The sequence below is a fragment of the Coenobita brevimanus genome, chromosome 65 (assembly GCF_032717465.1).
Source record: "Coenobita brevimanus isolate Jiangsu-jjx chromosome 65, ASM3271746v2, whole genome shotgun sequence".
Taxonomy (NCBI): Eukaryota; Metazoa; Arthropoda; class Malacostraca; order Decapoda; family Coenobitidae; genus Coenobita; species Coenobita brevimanus.
The window spans coordinates 22550646-22568683 of record NC_137018.1 but is presented as its reverse complement, the minus strand read 5'-3'; the positions used below and the strand labels follow the sequence as shown (position 1 = coordinate 22568683).

The 18038-nt window shown below is 43.6% G+C and overlaps 1 protein-coding gene across 1 annotated transcript in view; it reads left to right on the top strand.

Annotated features, from left to right (window-relative positions):
* Positions 1-18038, top strand: part of Mvb12 (multivesicular body subunit 12-like Mvb12) — a 453420-nt gene that overhangs the window by 188210 nt on the left and 247172 nt on the right. The window lies entirely within an intron of this gene.

The window sequence follows — 18038 nt, the reverse complement described above, 5'->3', positions numbered from 1 at the left end:
AGGGGTCTTTGTATGCAGCATGTCTTAGGAGTGAAATGCTGTATGGTAGTGAGACCTGGGCAGTGAAGGAGGATGATATTCGCTGGCTCAGACGTACAGAAATGACAATGATTAGGTGGATGTGCAGTGCGTCCCTGCGTCCAAGGCCTGGAGGGGCTGGGTTTATGATGGAAGAGTTGAGAGGTAGGATGGGACTGGAGTGTATTGGTGTTGTGATGAGGAGAGGTAGATTGAGGTGGTTTGGACATGTGGAAAGGATGGGGGATGATAATTGGGTGAGGAAGGTCAGAAGTGTTAATATTGGGGTTGGGGTTATGAGGGGTAGACCGAGAAAGACATGGGACGAGGTCATTAAGTTTGACCTTAGGGTTAAGGGACTGAACAGGGAGGCTGTAATGGATCGTGCAGCGTGGAGAGCTGCCATTAGGTGACCAAGGCTGACACTTGCAAGCATGTTGGAGCCTTTAAAAACGAAACGAAGTAGGGGTCTGCTTAGAGATTTGGTTAATATATTGAGTTTAATTTTAATTGGTGGTAGGTGGTGGGAACCATCATCCACTCACATGATGTAATGTTGCCTTCTTGCTTCACCTTTATCATCCTTTTTCTGTGTCTGCCCTCCTCTCCACCTATTTCTCCCATATTTCCTGTCACTCTTTATTTGGCTTCGTTCCCATTCAGGTGGCTTTACAGTGAGTGACAAGCCTAATGGTTTCCTGATTTACAGGAAACCATTAACAACGCTGGATGGTAACCATATAACCAACCATGTGTGTTCCCTATGTGTCAACAAGTGGGTTGGCTGAGGGTTAGTGCTCCTCCCCATAAAACAACTGACTCAAAGTCAAACAGCCACTCCTTATGGGATTATAGTGTAATGCAGTAGATGGGTAGATAGAATCATAATCAGTTAAAGGGACCTGCTTACGTGGATTACAAATGCCCGATCCACCAGATTAACAACTTACCTACGTAAAAGGAGGGCTTACTGTAGGACACTGGATTAACCATCAAGGACCCAAGACACAAAGGGGAGGTGCCTTCCCAGACTAGATGCAGTCAGAGCAATGGATGGGACAGATATTGAGCAACAAGAAAAAAATACTTTCTCCACTCTAAACAGATTACAGAACCCCATGTTATAATGGGCATTTTAAGGATAAGGAGTGTTCTGTTGAGCCAGTTGACAGTTCCAAATACATCATCATCATCTAATCCAGTGTTGCCCCATGTGGAGTGCAGGAGCCTGGAGCTAGGGAGGTTGGCCCTGACATTTAAGATGAGAGTGACCAGCCTCACTCACCCCTGATTGGCATTACGTTAGCAATAAACCCCAACCATTCCTTGAATATAAACCTGCACTGGCTCAATCCGACTGGAGCTCCTTAATTAACCACTAAACTACCAGGCACCATAATTTGGTTATATGGTTGCCACCCAGCATAGTAAATGGTTTCCTGGTGCACAGGAAACCCAGGTACCTGAAATAATGAATAAACAATACCATGCACATGGCATACACTTTATGAGATTGTGTCTTAGAGAGAGAGAGAGAGAGAGAGATTGGCAAAAATAACCCTGCTCTGCCTCACATAAGACCCAGAGTCCCCTGTGTGTTCCCATGTAAACATTGATAAGAGTATAAAGGGACTCCCCTTTTTATTCAGTTTTCTGTAATTCTATCTTTTATTGCTTTCTTCATTACCTTTGGATGCGACAGGAAAATAAATAAGAGTGAGATAGAAGTAGCAGAAGGAAGAAAGTAAAGAAAGTGGAAGCAGAATAGAGAGGAAGAGAAACATCCAGAATTAGGGAAAGTGAGAGAAGGGTAGATAGAGGGAGAGAAAAAGATGCAGTTTACAAATGGTGGTCTATTAAAGGAGAGAGAGAGAGAGAGAGCAAAAAGCACTTATAGTAAACACACAAGATCCAATTTTGGAGAGAGAGAGAGAGAGAGAGAGAGAGAGAGAGGGGGGGAGAGCAAAAAACACTTATAGTTAACACACAAGATCCAATTTTGGCTGTGTACACTTATGCAAATGGTGTCTTGGCCGGAACTGATAAAGTGTGTGGAGGGATGCAAGTTTTTGGTACAGTACTGTATTTCTCTTCCCCCCTCTCTCTCACCTTTTTTTTTTTTTTTTTTTTTTTGAGACAGGAAGAATTAGAGAGGGAGATGGACATCTTTTTCTAATGTGTCAGTCACCTCCAACTTCTGAATGCTTAGCACAACATGCTTCTCTCTCTCTCTCTCTCTCAGATGACATTTTTAAATTAAATACATCAAAGACTCAGTTCTTCCACGTATCAACCTGACAGAATCTTCCACAGGAGTACCCACTAATGATTAATTATATCCAGCTCAATCCTGCATCATCCTTAAAGATACTTGAGGTTTCATTCTTTCGGAACTTATCTTGGAAAGATCATATTACATCTTTTGTAAAATCAGCTTCCAAGAGATTAGGTGTGCTAAGCCGACTCCGTATCTTCATTACCCCTGCAGTTGTTAACTTTATACACGGGTTTTATTTGCCCCTGTGTAGAGTACAACTTTCATGTGTAGGGAGGCTCCTCACGTACAGCTCTTCTCAATAGGGTTGAGTTAAAGGCTTTTCATCTCATTAACTCTCCTCCACCTACTGGCTCCCTTCAACATTTGTCTCTTTGCTGCACTGTTGCACCTTTATCTATTTTCTATTGCTTCTTTAATGGTCACAGCTCCTCTGAACTGTCTGCCTGCATCCTTATCCCTCTATCTCTACGACAGGTGGTGTGCAGCACCCATCTGGCAACAAACTCTCATCCCTTTTCTGTCCAGCTCTCTAATGCAACAGTTAACCATTACTCCCAGTCCTTCATTTATGCAACAAGTCAACTCTTGAACTGTCTCCCTGTATCTCTATTTCCTGCTTCCAATGATCTCCAGTCTTTAAAATGCAGTGTGTCCAGGCATCTTGAAATGAATGGATCATGAATTTGTCTCGCTTTTGTACTGTTTTTGTTTTTTTCTTGGAAGGAATGGATTATGGGCCCCTCACCTTTGGTTCCTTCTTCCTTGCATTAAAAAAAAAAAAAAAATAAAAAAAAAAAAAAAAAAAAAATACAGCATGGGGTAAAGTGCAATCCAGAATGCACAATAAGGATGAAGGGACTCCTTGCCATACTAAGTACAGTAACCTCTCAAATAACGCGAGGGTTTGGTTCCTGGAGAGGTCGCGTTAGTTAAAAACTTGTTTTTTAACCCCTGAAGCGCGGGTCGTTGCGTTTGCGATTCGAGTTAATTTTGAATAAACGCGGGCAAGGATGTTCCAGCTGGTATTGTCTATCAGTACCACCACCCTTTAGCTACAATTAGCATACTTTACCTTTGTACTACTGACCTCCGTTGTTGCCAAGTATCGCGTTTTTCCCCCCTCCCCCCCCCCACCACGGCCTGGCCAGCCTGGTTGTGATATATGGCAGCGCCCTGACTGCTCAGAACTGTAAATCTGCGCTCTCCTCTCACAAGCAGTTTATGCTAATAGGAAACGCTTGTTTCCCCAGTTGTCACACTAGCTTTTTTTCACGCGGTTAGCCCCTGTTTAGCGTCAGTTTACCGCAGGCTTTCAAAGTGACATTATGGCGAGTTCTAGCTCTTCTGAGTCAGTGCGAGCGGCCGACAGGAACGAGAATAAAGTGACGGGCGTAAGGCAGAATAAAAAGTGCGCCGCAGTGATCTTTTGGGAAGTAATATGATTGAAAATAATGTAGTATATATGTTTTTAGCTGTGAAAATGGAAAAGTTTGTTGAGTGACGGGAAGACCGCCGCCGCGCTGCATGTCGGCCGTACGCTTCGTTGATTTTAGCCTTATTTTCAGTGCTTATTGTACAAATACGGATTCCAGACTACCTGTACGTTGTAGTATAAAGTTTACTGTGACAGAATGAGGCTGTGGTAGAGGTGTGAAAGTGAAGATTTTGTTACTCAAATTTGCAAGTCTCCACAAGTCCTTGGGTAGTCCACAAAGGCTCAGCACCTGTCTCTGGAGAAAGCTGAATGTAAGTACTATCTACTGTAAAAATTATAATGTTCTAGGGTTAATCTCTGATTTTTGGCAAATATTTTCCTACAGGTACTCAGACCATGATACAACCCCGCCACAGGGGGGGGGGGTCGGCTGTCGACGGCCGTGCTTTAAGGGTTAAACATAATTTTCGCATAAGAAACAATAGTAATATTGGGGGTTACATTCCTGGACTCTGGGAAAGTCTACCCACTGGGGAGTTATGTTACTCTAAACTTAAAAGCAACAATATTAATTTGAAGGAAAATCCACGTAAAAAACAAAAACAGTATATCTGGGGAGAAATAAACAACATTTGAGCCCTAGTTGGGCTGAAGCGTTGTTTACTTCTCCCCAAATACATACTGTTTTCATTTTTTAATTGGGATTCTTTTTCAATTCTGCTTCATACACGGCATTGTGAAAGTTCCTCAGCATTATTAATGCATTAGTAGGTCATAAAAACACCACAGTAAAAGCAACATTTTCATTACAGTAAGTAGGTCACAAACAATAACAACACAGCCTCATTTCATCTGTGCATCACTCGTCGTCTGCTGCTGTCCCTCCTTACCCCGCTACCCCACCTCCCACCGCTCCCAACCCTAAATTTGTTGTCCCTCCTCGCTCTGCTGTCCTTCCTCTTCCTCTGACTCCCGTGCTACTGGTGATGAACATAACTCCCTTAAGTTTTCTGTCTTCTTCATAAAGAACTGCTCTATCTTGGTCTGAGTGGTTTTCTTCTTTCTGTTCTGCAGCATCAAGTTTTAACAATTTAGATCTACCATCACTTTCCTGGCCAAATTTTGTCCGAAAATGATATAATTGCTCAGAATGGGGCCAAACTTCATTTTCGAATATTATAGTTCGAATAAAACCAGTTTAAGCAACAGAAAAATAAAAAATTGTATTTATGCATAAACTGCCACACACGGTCTATCAGCTCGGGACTGTCCAAGGCGCGCACGGCTAATTTGAAATCATCACATATGTGTAAAGTCGCGTTAAATCGAGAAACCCTTGTTAGTTAAACATAATTATCTTCTTAAATAGTTGCTCATGTTAAAACGAAAACGCGTTTTTTTTAACTCGTGTTAGTTGATAGGTAACTGTACAAAGGTCTACCGGTGCATGGAGCAGGCATTCTCATTCAAACAGCTGGAGAAGTCTGTTGTCATGGGGTGGGGGAGGACCTCAGAATTTGTCCATTAGATCCAAAATTCAGTAGGTCTAGGTCTGTTAGAATGAAGATTTACTGTATATCAGATCATTGGTTCCCTGTGCTCCCCAGCATGAGTTCCCTTCCTGTCTAATGCCCACTACAACATTTGTAGGTGATATTGACCATCCTCCATTCACTTGATATTGTACTGTCTACTCTTCCTTCACCTTTATCATTCTTTTTCTATGACTGCTTTCCTCATCTTTTTTTTTCATATCTCCCATCCTTCCTGTCGCTTTTAATCACACTTTAGGGGGCCATACACATAGTTACAAGCCTAGTGGTTTCCTGTAACCCAGGAAACCATTTACAACACTGAATAGTAATCATATAACCAGATAACAGTGTGATTTGCAGCCTACTATAGTGCCTTTGTTAACTGCATGGAGAAACACAAATATGGTGTCCATCCTTGAACCAAACCTCCATACTCTCCCCTGTACCTCACTGTGGCAAGGTGTTGTTTACCACAGAAGGGAACATTGGTACACTGCATGGAATGGCCCTGCAGAGGCAGTTGCTTGCCTGTGATTAATGAGTTTGCATGGCCATGCTGACTGGGATTACTCAGCTACAGTACAACACCTTGCAAACCATGTGGAACAGTGCTGTATGCCTTATCACTGGCCACACCATTACTTGACCACTCCCACAGCTCACTTACACTTTCAAATCAAATTCCTCTGCGTTAGAGAATGTTTTGATATGAAAAGCATAAAATTCATTGCAATACCATGTGCCAACACACAACACCCCTATTATTGTATAACAGTCATACAGCACAAGTAAGCACATGGGTCCTGACAGCCTATTCTTCTAATAATCCTTCATGGGTCCTGATTTGTCCAGGTAATCCTTTAATGTCAGGAAATGCTTCCCACATCTTCCTTCCTACCATGTTAAGAAACAATCACCAGAATACTGTAGTTGATTTAGCAGGAAAGGTAAAAAGAAAGTTATAATGAGTGTTTTGGGGCACCATTGCATTCCCCTCTGTAATAAATCCATGTTCCGGAATTCACCAGACCACCAGTCCTGTTAGAATTACAAGAAAGGATTGCTGCCATGAATTCATATCTTCCCTTTCCAGTATCTAATTTGGCACACCCAAATTTTATTTTATTGAATATTTTATGAAAGGGGTAATTGAGTTTGAAGGAGTTTATATAATAAGGAAATATGAAAGTGAATGGAAAGAAAAGTAGCAGTAGTAGTAGTTGTAACCCCAGGTCATCTAAATATGAACCTAGTATAGTAATCCCTCCAAGACCCAACGTAATAGAGCCAAAGGCATGTCCGGGAATTGGTCTTGTCCGGGACTTGGAAAAATGCCCTCTGGACAGGTACTTATGGACCCTAACCCAACCTAACTTTGAAAGCCACCTAAATAACTCCCTACTGGACATGCACAACACGTATTTAAGACTCTGTTCACACAAATAAGGGACAGAAACTATGAAATAAATGAAAAGGAACCAAAGAATGAGAAATTAGAAGTGAGTATGGAAAATATTTAGCAGTGTACAGGGTACTTGCGGCATGTCCGTGGCCGTCGTGAAATTAACCTGCCTCCTCTCAGGCTCTGACAGTGGTGAAGATGCACTTGAAGCATGTACAGTACTCCAGTGTTGCGCTGCACTAAATCCTTTGCACTCTGAGTTCTAATTTAATAACACTGCACAGTCTGTTTGTACTTGCGCTGTACTTGAAACTCGCCAGTGTTGCACTCTGCACTTAATCCTTTGCATTCTGAATTCCAATTTCTTAACACTGCACATTCTGTTCTTACTTGCGCAGCACTTGAAACTTGCCACTGTCACTCTGCACTTAATTGCCGCTGTTGTACTCTGAGTTCTAATTTCTTAACATTGCACATTCTGTTTATACTTGCGCTGTACTTGAAACTTGCCAGTGTTGCGCTCTGCACCTATTCCTTTGCACTCTGAATTCTAATTTCTTAATGCTGCACATTCAGTTCTTAACACTGCACAACACTGTACATTCCCATGTGGTCTAGTGGTGAGTTTTTGCTGTTTATTCACTGTCAGAGCCAGAGAGTAGGTGTCGCAGGTGACCGAGGGGTGCATCACTGGGACATGGCGATGGACTACCCACTGCAGATGACTTTGAAGATAGTCACAAACTCATGTCCAGTGGCGACTCCACGGTGGCTGATGTGCTGGGCTGTGGTTCAGAGGTGGAAGGCATGTCATGGTGAGGCAGTGGTGTGGAGCCATGGCTGGGTACGGCGGGGGTCACGGGCCTGAAGAGCATCAATGGTTGACTGACGTAAGGAATGGCAATTCTTGCGATTGATGATGTGTTACCTAAAGCATGCACTTCCTCCACAACTCCCAGGGGCTCCATCTTCCTGTCGCACTCCGGGTGTTCAGGGTAGTCCAGAACGAACTCGACATGCTCCTGGAGTGCACTCAGTTTTGGGATGGCTGGAGTAGTGGCATGCTGAGAGGAGTCCGCATCATCCTCGCTGTCCTCGTCGGAATCTTCCAGCTGAGTACTTGTACCTGCAACTGAAGATGTGATCTCGATATCAGATATGATGTGATACCCAGAATTGCCCTCATTGTCATCCAACCACTCACGCACTTCATCCACATCCACCTCATCGCCAGCCACATGAAGACGCGCACGGAAGTCATCCACGTCAAAACCTAGAAAGTCATGCACCACATTGGCTTTGAGAAGCAGATGAGATCAACCACATTCCAGAGTCTTGACAGGGACGTCCCTCCATGCACTGGCCTAGTTGTAGATGGCTGACTTTGGGTTGTAGCTACGAAGGATTTCCACAGTCCACTGGCCTCGCATGTCCCGTCCCTCCCTGCACTCATCCTCGTCCTCGAGAACAACCATTACCTCGTCCAGGAACTTCCGACAGTACAGCCTCTTCATAGCCACAATCACTCCATGGTCCATTGGTTGGCTGAGGGCAGTAGTATTAGGTGGCAAAAACAAGCACCTAATGCGGCTATTCTCAGCCACCAACTCCTTTTTGGACGGATGTGCAGGTGCATTGTCCTGGAGAAGGAGAGCCTTTACCTGGTTGCGTGGTATTCACAGTGTCTTCTTCTGATAATGGATGACCTCCATGATGAAGTGCTGGTGAAACCAGTCTCTGAAAATCTTGGCTGTGAACGAAACCTTCACAGAATGTCACTACATGACAGGAAGGACATCCATCAACCCATGAAGGCAACGAGGTTGCTTTGCATGGCCAACAATAACAGGCTTGAGCCGGTGCATACCGTTAACAAAGCAGATATCCGTTGCTTGGAGAGCTTGCGTCCAGGTACACACTTCTCCGTCTCCTCTGTTAGGGTGTTTGTTGGCAGCGAGTGATAGAATAGACCAGTTTCATCGGTGTTGTAAACTTGACCGAGATTAAGGCTCTCCCTGTCGATCAAGCCCTTCACCTTCTGCCGAAACTCTTCTACTCCCTCCTCATTGGCATCCAAAGCTTCGCCATGGGCCTTACGGTCGGTGGGTCCATGTCGTAACTTGAAAGTGAAGAGCCAAGCCTCGGATGCCCTGAAGTCTGGGGTGTCATGTAACCTTGCGAACTTCTCAGCAGCAGCCTTCAGCTCTGTACCATGCACCAGCACACCAGCAGCATGTTGTTGGTGATACCAAATCAGTGTGGAGCTGTCGACTTTTGCAAACCTGGGAGGGTACATAATCTTCCTCTGCATGTTATGTTTGGTCTTCGATGCAAAGTCTGCCGTGTACTGAGCGAGTTTGTCCAGGTATTTCTTGGTATCGAACAAGGTAGAGTGGGCCAGGTTGAATTCTTGGAGGATGTGGGATGTCTACCATCCCACGTCTGCCTTCTTCAGTATCTCCCTCTTGTTCTCCAGAGTCAAAATCACTCGTTTCCTCTTGTCGGGCGGTGGGACCATCGTCACACACATGAGTAAGAGGCAGCAGAGGAACAGCAGGGCCTGCACCAGGTAGGGCACCTCTACCAAGGCAAGCACATGGGCAGCCATAGCAACGAGCACATAGTCACGACAGTAGGTAGGCGGGAAGTGGGGAGGATGCAGGGACACTCTACCGGAGGCAAGGGAACTATGCACCAAAACACAGCTGTATGTCACCTTGCGTCAAATTCAAAGTACGGTTGAAAACATGGCTTTTTTTTTTTTTCCCCAAGAACCCAAGCCCAAAATGTCCGGGATTTGGCCGTCCGGGTCTTACAGGGATTACTGTAGACTGCAGGCTGAAATTGTCCCCCCCCCATCCTGCAGTTTGCCATTCCCCTTTCAGGGGATTTGGAGGGAGTTGAGGGGCATTTGCATAACTAGGCAGCAGAGCTGTCCAACTATGTCAGTGCCGATATGTGAAGGTGCACTTCTCCAGCACTAAAGAAGAGCAAAATACAATAACAATACAGTATAAGGCAGGAGTAGACTGTAACACTGGTCGAGCAGGGCATTACTCCCAAGATGGATGGAAAGCTGATGAGAGGGAGAGCTGGAGCTCCCATTTCATCAGCCCTCAGAACTAGTTCCTGACCATTTCCCTTTGCAGAACTTTTTCAGTGTCTCAGTAACACAGAGAGTAGGGCAGCATGCTTTCCAATGCAAGTTTCTCTGTCAACACCAAACTACATGCACAGTACATACTACACTTCCTTTTCCAAAATTCAAACAACAAATCGTAGAATCTCAGTACATAGCCTCGCAGTCCCTGGGGGGGGGGACCATAAATTTCCCCACCATCTGCCCCTCTCCCGGTTATGACTCAGCGGGATGTCTGGAACCACTGTCTGACTCATTTCATCATTTCTGCAACATTCGCAGCCTCTCCTCTAACTTTTGCTCTGTTGAGCACCACCTTTCCTCCTCTAAACCTCACCCTCTTTTCCTAACTGAGACTCAGCTGTCTGAGGCAACTGACAGCAAACCCTTTTCTGTATCCTCTTACTTTCTCTATACTCATTTCAAAGCCAAAAGTGGCTGTTGTTGTGTATATGTACACAATGACTTATCTTGCTCTCGTGTTCTTGAACTTGATTCTTCTGAATTCTCTACTCTCTGACATCGGCTTTCCTGTCATTCTGTGACTAAATATATCTGCGCTGTTTACTTATCCCCTAATTTTACTGACTATGGAAAATTCTTCGACTATCTTACTTCAACGATGGAACACATTCTATCCAGTTCTCATTTCTCTGAAATCTCCATTCTAGGAGATTTCAATGTTCACCACCACCTTTGGCTCTCCTCTCCTTTCACTGATCTATCTGGTGAACAAGCCTACATCTTTTCTATCCTTACTGACCTAGAGCAGCTTGTTCAGCACCCTACCCGTATCCCTGAATGCCTTGGATATCTCCAACATACTTGACCTCTTCCTTACAACTAATCCTTCTGCATACACTGTTAATCTTTCCTGTCCGTTGGGCTCCTCCGATCACAACCTTGTTACCTTATCCTGTCCATTTGCTCTGGTACGGCCTGTGGACCCTCTAAAGAAACGTCGACTGTGGCACTTTGCAGCTGCGGATTGGGAGGCCCTCAGGCATTACTTCTTTGATTTTCCAAGGAATGATTATTGCTTTCATGGCCGGAAGCCATCTGAATGTGCCTTGTGCATTACAGAGGCTATTCTCTCGGGCATCGAATCATACATTCCCTTCTCATGTCCTTTGACTAATGCAAGAAAGCCTTGGTTTAATCACGCTTGTTCTAATGCTGTCCACAACAAGGAGAGGGCCTATAAAAGATACCAGAGCCAACTAATCCCTGAATCATATCGTTTTTATATTTCTGCCCTGAATCATGCTAAGTCTGTTCTTCGCTCTGCTAAAAATAATTTCATTCGTTCTAAATGCTCTCAACTTTCTAACTCAGATTCTTCCCTCTCCTTCTTGCACCTTACCAAAAACCTTTCTAACAACTTTACCTCATAATCCTTCCCTCCCCTTTTCTACGCTGGTTGTTCTGTAGCTGTTTCTTGTACTGATAAAAAGCAGATCTCATCCCTCAGACTTTCTCCTCTAATTCCACCTTAGACGATTCCGGTGCTGTTCCTATGTCACTTCTCCCCTCAGACTTCCTCATGGCTGACAATAAATTCTTTTCAGCTGATGTCTTTTCTGCCATCACTGGCCTCATTACTAACAAGGCATATGGACCTGATGGAGTCCCTCCTGTTGTACTCAAGAACTGTACTTCTGTGCTTACACCCTGCTTAGGTAAACTATTTTGCCTTTGTCTGTCAACTTGTACCTTTCCTTCTTGCTGGAAGTTTGCTCTCATTCAGCCAGTTCCAAAGAAGGGTGACCATTCCCAACCCTCTGACTATCGTCCAATTGCTTTAACATCATGGGTCTCAAAATATTTCGAGTCATTTCTTAATAGAAAAAATTTAAGACATCTTTCCTATCACAACCTTCTTTCTGCTCATCAGTTTGGGTTCCGTCAAGGATGCTTCACTGGCGATTCTGTTGCCTACCATTCAGACTCCTGGTCATCCTCCTTTTGGTACTTTGGCGAAAGCTTTGCCATTGCACTTGCCATCTCAAAGTCTTTCGATCGAGTCTGGCATAAATCTTTAATTTCCAAACTGCCCTCAAATGGTTTCTGTCCTTCTATCTGTGCCTTTGTCTAAAACTTCCTTTCTGGTCATTCTATAGCCGCTGTTGTATACGGCCATTGTTCTTCTCCTAGATGAGTCAACAGTGGTGTTATTCAGGGCTCTGTCCTGTCACCAACTCTCTTCCTTTTATTCATCAATGACCTTCTTAGCTGTACATCTAACCCTATCCACTCGTACGCTGATGACTCCACCCTTCACCTCTCCATTCAGTTCCCACAGTGTCCATCTCAGCAGTTACTTCAAGAGACAAGGGATGAGGCTGTCACCTAATGTCTGACTTGGCTCGTATATCTGACTGGGGTAAAAATAATCTTCTTGTTTTAAATGCATCAGAGACTCAGTTTTTACACCTAGCAACCCGACAAAATCTTCCACAGGCGTACCCACTAATGTTTGATAATATTCAGCTTAATCCTGCATCATCGTTGAACATGCTTGGGGTTACATTCACTCGGGACTTATCTTGGAAAGATCATATTACATCTCTAGTAAAATCTGCTTCCAAGAGATCAGGTGTGCCAAGCCGACTCTGTTCTTTCTTTACCCCTGCACAGCTGTTGACTTTTTACACCGGTTTTATCCGCCCCTGTGTAGAGTACAGCTTTCATGTGTGGGGAGGCTCCCCACATACAGCTCCTCTCAATAAGGTGAAGTCAAATGCTTTTCATCTCATTAACTTTCCTACTCTTTCTGGCTTCCTTCAACCTCTGTCTCTTCGCCGCACTGTTGACTCTTTACCTCTTTTCTGTTCCATCTTTACCTCTTTTCTGTTCCTACTTCAATGATCACTGCTCCTCTGAAGTGTCTTCTTGCATTCCTCCACCTGTACATCAGGCACATAGCACCCGCTGAGCAGCAAACTCTCATCCCTTTTCTGTCCAACTCTCTAATGCAAGAGTTAACTGTTACTCTCAGTTCTTCATTTATGCAACAGGTCAACTCTGGAACTGTCTCCCTCTGTCTGTATTTCCTGCTTCCTATGATCTCCAGTCTTTCAAACGCAATGTGTCCAGGCATCTCAAAGTGATCGGATCTTGAATTTGGCTCTCTCTTGTATTTTGTTTTCTTCTTGAACAGCACAGTTTGTGGGCTCCTGGCCTTTGGTTCCTTCTTCCTGGCATAGATGGAAGGAAAAAAAAAAAAAAAGAATATGATATGGCATATTTGCCATGCAGTACAGTGTATGGTGTATGTAGTGTATCTGGTTTATTGCTCACATAATGCCATACAAGGTAGGGTAGATACATTGTAGGGCAGTGGATGTTGGAGTGGCCCTAATGAGAGAGGGCAGGATGTGGAAACTTCTTGTACTGTTATTTGCAGATGATACTGTGTTGTTAAGTGAAGACGAAGGGGAGCTGCAGGGCTTGGTGGATGAGTTTGGGAGTGTGTGTAAGTAACGGAATCTAAAGGTGAATGTAGGGAAGAGTAAAGTCATGTTCTTTGAGAGAAGTGAAGTCACTGAATGTGCAGTGGGGTTGGATGAGGAGGAAATGGAAAATATGAGTGCATTTAAGTACTTGGGTAGTGTGATGAGTAAGGGTGGAAGTTTGGAGGCTGAAGTGCTTGATAGGGTACAACAAGGAAGAAAGATTGCTAGTTCCTTGAGAGCAGTGATAAGAAACAGGGAAGTGAGCATGGAAGTGAAAAAGTTACTACATTACAGTACAGTGAGTCCGTGATATACGAAAGGGATGGGGACCAAAAAAACCTTTCGTAATTCGATATTACGTATATCGGAACGATTTTCCCCATTGAAATGTACATATAGATGGGGGGATGCGTCCCAGGACCCCCTCGGACTCCCACCTAAACTTCACCCCCCCCCCATTAAGAAGTAACCAATACCTGTATACAATTGTGGAGAAGGAGATGGCCATATTCATGTACATCTCCTTTCTTTTCATCACAGTCCCAATGGTGGAAACAGCAAGGCCTACAGAACGTCCAATCTCTGAGACTCCCTGCCCCTCCTCATGGGGTCTTATAATTTCCAATTTTCTTTCCAGCATTAGAGTACGGTGCTGCTGCTGCTTTGCAGCGGGCTCCCCCAATGCTGGAGATGATGCAGGGTGCTTGGGAGGCATGGCGAAACAATACGAAAAGGTGAAGGGCTGCGAAAATATCCTCACGTACAGCAAAGCTGTGAGGGAAGGAGGGACATGGACTCACCTGAGAAGCGCATGAAAATTTATTTACCAGAGAGGGGTTAGTTCGTTTTCTCTCGGGAAGCGAGTGCGGTGCTATGCACTGTGCCCATTTTGAATTTTTCATACAGTATTCCATGAACCCCTTCATAGCTGCCGGCCTTGAACAACACTTCACTGTTTCAGTGTCAGTGACGTTGAGTTAGGGCATTATAAAAAATTGCGAACAATTACGAGAAGGGAACGAAGGTCACTGGTGTGTGTACATGACCCTACTCTACCATCCCATCAGTCAGGTGTTCTCTTCAGTCCAGATGTATTCTCCGATGTTAACATGCTTATGTTACATGTGTCCTAATTTTGAGTAAGTTTCTTTCAGCAAGAGAACATAATTTACCACCCTCAAAATAGTCAAAAAAATATAGAAGACAAACTAGAGGAATATGAACTGAATAGGTAAGGTCTTTAGGCTGTATGCTTACATGAAAGATTATGGGTTTTACAATTTTAAGAGACGATATGGAACAAAAATGTTTGCTAATCAGAAATAATTACTCTTTTGTCCCACATGTTCTCGTAGGTTAGCATACAGTTCCACATTCTTTGTTCGGTATCACTCTTCCCAATATATTTCGGACCAACTGAGCAGTTATTTCTGCTCCATAGAGTTAGTGTACATTTACTGCACATTCTTTTGTTTGTTCTTATGTGTATGTGTGAAAGAGAGAGGACTGATACAAACGAAAATGTATTCCATTATCGCTTTCATAGCTGCTGGCCCTGAACAACGCCTTACTGTACTGGTGTCAGTGACGTTGAGTTAGGGTGAGCTATAAAAAACTGCAAGCAATTATGGGAAGGGAACAAGGGTCACTGGTGTGTTTACATGACCCTACTCTACCACCTCAAGCAGTCTGGCGTTCACAGATCACTTCATCCCAGATGTTTTCAGCTGATGTAACACGCATCCTAATTTTATTAATTCTTACACGAATCATAACAAATCACAGGATGGATTGAGGGAAAAAAATGATTTAAAAAAAAAGCCAGATGTGCCAGACGAGTCTTTTCACATATGTAAGAAAAAGAAATTGATTTTAGAACTTTGAAAAAATGGCCCCAAGGCCGACCACGGGAGCACACAAATATCTGAACCCACAGCCATTGAGGGGGCTAAACATATGTTTTACTTTAAGCAGTAAAAGTACCTTACCAAATCAGTTCTTCCTGATAGTCTGTTATATTTTTCATATTATTTCTGGGTAGGTAAATCCAGTAAATGTTTCTTATTAAATCTGTTTCCCTATCATTTTCAGCTGTTCTGGTGTGACAACTCTTGTTTACTTCATTAACATAATGGCGGAAAGGACTGTTCTTCCCTAAGCGTTTAACAAAACTGGCCTAACCGAGCTTATTTTCACCTAATAATTTTAACCTAACCTAACCTCCAGTTGGGCAATTGGGAAACGATATCCACCTTTGAGCACGTTGAGTTTCTTCCACTGCGCTGGGAATGATCGTAGGAGAAAGTGATGATAATAACGGGGAGGAAATTTTTCAGCAAGAAAAAGTAATTTGCCAAACTGAAAGTTGTCAGAAAATGACAGAAACAAGCTGGAGGATTATGAATTGAATTGGTAAGGTCTTTCTGCTGCGTCAAGTGTACAATGAAAGACACAGGTATCTTCCCAAATCTGAAGAATATAGCGTGGAAAAAATCAAACCATTTGAAACATGGACTAGCAGAAACATGGTTTTCAATGTATTTTGCCTGGTGTAAATTTTCTTTAGACTAAACTGGGAAGATAGCTGTGTCTTTCATTGTACATTTACCGGTAAATAAATGAATCTAACAGTACTTATGTTTTGTTTCCCCTGGATTAATCGTGATTTCAGATTGTTCAGGCACTTCTTCACATCATATAGCTTGGATAATCGGGCTATCTCTGCATTTCCTCTCATATCGAGTATCGATTTTCGTATAATCGAAACAGATATTTTCATACTGTGGAATTTGTCCTATATTAATCGATTGTGTACCATCGAAAATTCGTACTTCGAGTTTTCGTATTTCTAGGAATCACACTACTGTATTGTGATACCATTTCTAACATATAGAAGTGAAGCTTGGACCTTGTTGGAGGGACAGAAACCAAGGGTGAGAGCAGTGGAAATAAGTTATATATTTGAGAAGAGCCTGTGGAGTCACATGGAGAGACAGACTGACAAATGAGGATGTGAAGGAGCATTGTGATGTGGATGTGGATGTGATAGGAAATGTTAGGAGAAACACAGTGAGGTGGTTTGGCCATGTGGAGAGGATGGAAAGTGAGAGACTGATGAGGAGAGTGTATGTGGGTGTGGTGGAGGAGGGGAGAGGGAGGGGGAGGCTAAGGATGAGATGGAGGGATGGAGTGGAGAGGTATATGAGAGAGGGGGATGTGAGCTGGGAGCAGGGCAGTGAAATGGCTGGGGATACCGTGATATGGAGGCGATTTGTTTGTAGCCACCCCTTACAGCGTTAAGGCACCTGGCTATAGCTAGACAAATAGTAATGCCACTCAAGGATGAGTGATGCTGGTCACTTTCATCTTAAATATCAGGACCAACTTGCCTAGCCCAGGTTTCCTATGCTTCTTATGGGACGACATAGGATTGGATGATGGACGGATAGTAGCAAAATTCTGCCTACCTGACAGATGAGCTTTGTATGAAACCAGATGAACTGCTGAGTGCAAATGTGGGGTGAGGTGCTTGAAGAGATTCATAGTTTTAAATAACTGGGAGTGTATTGTGTAAAAATTAAAAGGTGGAGTTGATTAAAGAGACATCATTTCAGGGGAGAAGAGTAGCTGGATAACTTGATAGCATTTTGGAGAGGAGAATGCTTAGTATGGAGGTAAAGAGGACTTCATGTGAAAATGTGTTGCAGTAGACATTCTCACTTTGAGTTAAGCTTGGGTAGTGATTGACAGAAAACTTGCCAGGTGATAGGCTGTAGATATACTGTAGCTCATAGAACAGCTGCAGGATGAATGATGTAAGTGATTGAGAGTGTAAGAAACAAGAAATGTCAGGGGTATTTATCATTGGAAAATGGATGATAGGAGCTAGATGTTGAATTTTTGAATGGATAAAAGTGGGTAAAACAAAAGTGATGATATTTAGGGCTGATGGTGGCACTGTCAAAGAGGGAGTGTGGCCATGTGCAGTTTGCCACAAGGGTATGGGAAGTAGCTCCATCTTGTGCAGTGTTTGTGATAGGTGGATGTATAGAAAATGTAGTGGTATTAGAGGAAGGCTGCAAAATAATGCTGATTTCATGTGTGTGATGTTGGGGAGAGCATGTAGAGATTGTCAGGTGTGAAAGGATTGAAACAGGGAAGTGAACATGTAAGTAAAAAAGTCTCTGCTGGACAGTATTGTGATACCAACTCTAATGTATGGAAGTGAAACTTGGAGCTTGTTGGAAGGTCACAAATCAAGAGTGAGGGTGGTGGAAATGAGTTATTTTAGAGGAGCATGTGGAGTTACTGTACATGGAGAGACAAACTAACAAATCAGGAAGTGAAGGAATGTTGTGATGTGGATGTGGATCAGGTAGAAATCGTTAGGAGAAATACTTAGAGGTGGTTTGGCCATGTGGAGAGGATGGAGAGTTAGAGACTAATGAGGAGAGTGTATGTGAGTGAGGTGGAGGGGAGGAGAGGGAGGGAGAGGCCCAAGGATGAGATGGAAGGATGAGTGGAGAGATATGTAAGAGAGGGAGGTGTGAGCTGGAAGCAGGGCAGTGAAGTGGCAGGGAACAGGGTGACATGGAGGTGATTTGTTTTTGGCCACCCCTTATGGGTTTTGAGGCATCTGGCTATAGATAGATAGATTGAAAGGATTGATCTTGTTGGAGAATCTCTTTTATGTGAAAGAGTTTTGTTATTTGGGGGGACGTGTGCTGGATGTGGGGCTCGAGCTAGCTCTGTGGCTAGGGGAAGGAGTTGTTGGAG